The sequence below is a fragment of the Oratosquilla oratoria genome, chromosome 33 (genome assembly GCF_046742065.1).
Source record: "Oratosquilla oratoria isolate Oo_2021 chromosome 33, ASM4674206v1, whole genome shotgun sequence".
Taxonomy (NCBI): domain Eukaryota; kingdom Metazoa; phylum Arthropoda; class Malacostraca; order Stomatopoda; family Squillidae; genus Oratosquilla; species Oratosquilla oratoria.
Genome location: NC_134809.1, coordinates 21,858,603 through 21,864,302, shown reverse-complemented (window position 1 = coordinate 21,864,302; position 5,700 = coordinate 21,858,603).

Below are 5,700 nucleotides of genomic sequence, written 5' to 3'. Positions count from 1 at the left end.
AACTTGCAATGAGCGCTGCTGACGCTGAGCTCCATGATGGCGTCCTTCATTGGCGCTGGAGCTTCTGGGAGCACCTCTTGAAGGGTCCCTGAGGTTCTCTTGACCTCTCTTGGCTCCGTGGGTGGGCTTGGGCTTCTTGTAGCTTGGGTTATCCGCTCGAAGGCCCATCTCTCGAACTCCTCCGGGCGGGCAATCTTGGGAGTTAGTCTCCGCCACGCCGGGGAATGAGGCCCGTCATAAGTTATCCTCCAGGAGAGTGCGCTGTCGTTGAACATAATTCTCGGAACAATTCTTTCTTTCCATGGAATCGAGGCTCAGGAGGTGTGACTCCGCTCGTCGCATCTCATTTTGCTGAGAATGCTGATGGTCAGTCGCGGTCGTGCGAGTGGTGCACGAAAGTCGAAATTTCTTGAAGAGGGGGAACATAAAACTCGGTGGTTCATAACTGAAGAGAAAATTCTGGGTGCCTTTTCGCATTCCCAAAAGGATATGGGAAAGGTGATATGATGGTTAGAAAAGAAAAAGTTATTTCAACTGAAGGTATGCTTAGATGACAATTTAAATCACCCAATGGACTTCAACAAAGTATGCTTAATTACAACAGGAGAAAAAAGAACTTGCAGACGGTAGGTCCTTTTGTATAATCATACCTTTTAATGTCTTTTCTTTGCATTATATATATACATATATGTGTATATATAATATGCATATATATATACATATATATATAAATATACACTATATATACACATATATATATATACATATACATATATTTATATATATACATATACATTCATATATATATATACATGTATATATACATATAATACATATATATACATACATATAAATACATATATATATACATATATATATATGCATATATATACATATATATACATATAAATATATACATGTATATATATATAGATACATATATATATAGATATATATACATATATACATATATATAGATATATATACATATATACATATATATATAGATATATATACATATATATGCATATATATATATATATATATATATATATATATATATATGAGATTGAAGGTGAAAGAAGTTGACGAGGAGAAATGGGGGAATTTTACGCCTTAACGTTTCGACCCGCAGGGTCTTGATCACAAAGCTGTATATATATATATATATATATGTATATATATATATATATATATACATATACACTCATATATATATATATATACATATACACATATGTATATATATACACACACACACATTATATATATATATATACATATACATATACATATATACAGTATATATACATACATATACCAAAGGCTTTTTGCCTCTTAAACGGGGGATAGCCCAAAAAAAAAAAAAGGTATAAAAAACACTCCCACCCATTCCATTTCCTATATATTCAACTCACCTCCACCCTTCTCCCTCCCTCCTCTCTCGGCACCTCCTGGATGACGCGTCATCCCTGCATCCTGTCCACTGCCCTCGGTCAGTGGCGGGGCTGTCTGTCCCAACCTTTTGTGCCGAAGGCTGGAGTGCCGCAAGGGTCAGTCCTTGCCCCCACTCTGTACAATCTATATACGAATGACCTGCCAGAGCCGGCTTATCCTCGCAACCAGGCTCTAACTCTTTCGTATGCGGACGACACTAACCACATAAGCAGACACAAAACGCTGCAGGGAGCGTTACACGTAATGCAAAACATCCTAGACGGGGCACACGCGTGGGAGCAACAGTGGCGCATTAAGACCAACGCGTCGAAATGCAATGCTGTACACTTCCGCTGCAAACGAACCAACAGAACAATCACAAACACTCCTCTTAAAATAAACAACACAAACATCCCAGCGAAGGACCATACCCGTGTGCTGGGTAGCACACTTGATAGTGGCCTTACCTGGACCCCACACTTCCGCAAGCAGGGAGCGAAGGCTAGGGCTGTGCTGGGTAAGCTCAGACGCTTCAAAACTGCAACACTGAGAACCAAACGTCGATTGTACCTAGCCCTCGTCAGACCGATTCTGTGCCAGTCCCCGGGACTAAGCCAGCTGACATGTGCCACCAATAACTACGAGCATCAGAAGGTTCAGAATGCCGCTGTCCAGTTCATCACGGGCTCGCGATGGAGCGACTTCAGAACCACTGAGTCTCTACACCAAATTTCCAACATCCGTCCACTCAACCAACACAAACACAAACTTCACTCAAGACACCTAGAAAAACTGCACGCCAAACACAAACATCTGATACAACATATTACACCTAGACCACACCGTACAGACTATCTGTCAGCTGCGCCCGTCCCACGTGCGGTGTACACGATAAAACGTGTATAACCGCACCAACAAGTAACACACCCTTTCACCAGCTTGACTGGTGATAACCACAATAATGTAATAATAATAATGGTAATGGTAATAATAATGATAATAATAATAATAATAATATCGGTACTCAAACCCGACCTGGGGTAAAACAGGAATTCTCATGCCTTACCTGGGGCTAATCAGGAACGCCCTCTACACGCGGGAAGTGAAATCTACTCACTAACCGTAAATTACACACATACACCTCTCACGAACATAGCCGCATCCCACGCACAAACATATACACTTCCTTTTTCTTCGACTAAAATTCGCTTCCTTTCTCACTTTCTCTTATACTACATCTTCTCATTTCAGTTTACCTCCCACTAAAGATTTTTCCGTTTTTTTCCCCCTTTCTCTCCTACTACGTCTCCTACCATTTTCCAAACTTTCGTTGGTGATATAATATGCTCTTCCTCCCGGCATTGGCGCCGCCGTCCAAGTTCCTAGCCCAGTTCTCCTAAAGCCACGACAACATACTAGCCCCTAATCGCTCGCAATTCGCCCGGTGGCAATAGCCCTCTTTTATACACTACTATCTTTTCATTTTCTAAAAGACATTCTTCCCCTCCCACAAAACCCGATCCCGCGCAAGCGAGGTGGTCTTTTCTTGGAATCCAGAATCCAGAAGCAGTGTCGCAAGACACAGCACATCCACAGCAATGGCGCTTCATAAATTCGTCGACCCCCCCCCCTCTGCGTCCCCGCATGCAGAAAAGGAGAAGACGGGGAGAAATCCCTTCGGGCTTAGTCAAAATTATTTCTTCGTGGTCAGAATCTTACTACACCCTCTCCTCATTGAGCGTCACGCCAATAACTACCCTCTCCCCTACCCCCCCTTTCTCTCCATCCCTCCCTCCCTCCCTCCCCTCTCCGCCCTCTCTTTTCAGAACATACGTCATCATTGCCCTCGGAATTCCCCCCGACAAATGTGGGTTGCTTGGTAACAGGCGTTTTGTCACTGAGAGGAAGTTGGCGGGCCGGGTGTGGGATCTAATCAGGACCATCACGAGGGGAGTTGCAACGCGAGCTTTGTCCAAGACCATCGTAACAATCGGAGTATTAGTTCCTGTTTCTATTTCCTTTAAAAAATATGCAAAGTTATCTTATATGCATACATACATACATACATACACACACACACACACATACACACATACACACATGCATACACAAATAAATACACACAAGTAAACACATACACGCACACACATATATACATACATACATTCACACACATACATAAAGGAGAGTACGCTTGAATAGACAATGCTTTTACAAAAAAAAAAAAAAAAAATGACATCGGAAAGAACGGTGGCGTTTTTTTGTATTAGAAGGCTGTCCTTTGGACCAGAAACGCATCCAAGCCATGTAATTGGCTTTCAACAAATGATCCCTTTCTGATCACACTTATATAGGTCTGCGTGTGTATACATCTGCAAGGCTATGCATATTCACAAAAAGTATGTTTGCACGAATGCACATATGTCTACATACAGTTGTTAGAAAGTAATGGAGAGTGTTGGAAACATTGAGCCTAGTCTAGGGACCAAATGCAAGCCTATCAAGACCGAACATATGGTTGGCAGTGTGGGTAATGATTGGATCTAGTTGGATGTGCAGGGAATCGATCCTATTTGACGTCCGTTCTGCAGAATTGCCACATTCAAGCATATATTTATGGTAATGGGATTACGTACAGTATGTATGAACGTATGTACGTGTCTGTAAATGTATTTGTATACATACATATATATGTATGTAAGTATGTAGGTATGTATGTACTGTATGTAGGTATGTACAGTATATATGTATGTATGTATGTGTAAATGCATTTGTATACCTACATACGTATGTATGTAGGTATGTTAGTATATATGTATGCATGCATCTTAGTATACATTCATATATATGTAAATGTGGGTGGGAAGGGAGGTACGTGAAAGGCATCTACACTAGACTGAAATACACGAGTACACGTTTCCGGTATGTATGTATATATGTTTGTATATATCATATATATATTATATGAATATATGTATATATATATTATATATGTATATATATGTGTATATATATATATCATATATATATGTATATATGTATATATATACATATAAATATATATATGAATACATATATATATACAGTATATATATATATATATATATATATATATATATATATGTACATACTGTATATGTATATATATATATATATATATATACTGTATATATACTGTATATATATATATATATATATATATATCTTCAGTGCAGATACAAAGAAGGAAGATAATTCATTCTTTGTATCTGCACTGAAGATGTAATTATACGAAAGCGCTCTGCTTCGTTAGTTTACTTTTCCTAGTGATTACCTACGCATATATATATATGTATATATATATATATATATATATATATATATATATATATATATATATGTATATATATACTGTACAGTATATAATATATATATACTATATATATATATATTATATGTATATATATTTATATACTGTATAATATATATATATATATTTATATATATACAGTATATATATATATACTGTATAATATATATATATATATTTATATATATATATATATATATATATATATATACATATATAATATTTGGGATAAAGGCCATTCAGAATACATGTTCTGTTGAAGTCGACAGCAGTTACAGCATTATTCAGTTTGCAGTTTGCTTTTTCAATTTTTCTAACGGTATTCCCATCTTCGTAGGCGAGGGTACTAAGTTTCCAAAATGCATATTAACTCGAGACGTCTTTCGGCCTTCACTCGGCCATCTTCAGGAGTGTAAGTATAGATATGTTATGTTGAAATGGTGATTATATGTGGTTTATGTTTGTACTGGGGGAGGTGACCTTTGAGTGGAAGGTGGCGCCCCGTGGGGTGCTGTCTGTCTAAGTCCTTGTGGCGCTCCGTGTGGTGCTTGTGAGTTTCTAGCTGAAGGAAGAGTGGAAACGGACATTTGTTGAATGTTGATGGCAGGTTTTAAGTTGTGAATATACCTACACTCCTGAAGATGGCCGAGTGAAGGCCGAAAGACGTCTCGAGTTAATATGGATTTTGGAAACTTACTTAGTACCCTCGCCTAAGAAGATCGGAACACCGTTAGAAAAATTGAAAAAGCAAACTGCAAACTGAATAATGCTGTAACTGCTGTCGACTTCAACAGAACATATATATATATATATATATATAAACATATATATGTATATATATACATATTATATTATTCAACCACAAACAACTTTTAATTCCATGCCATCGCAATCGAGACTGAAGAATCGCTCGA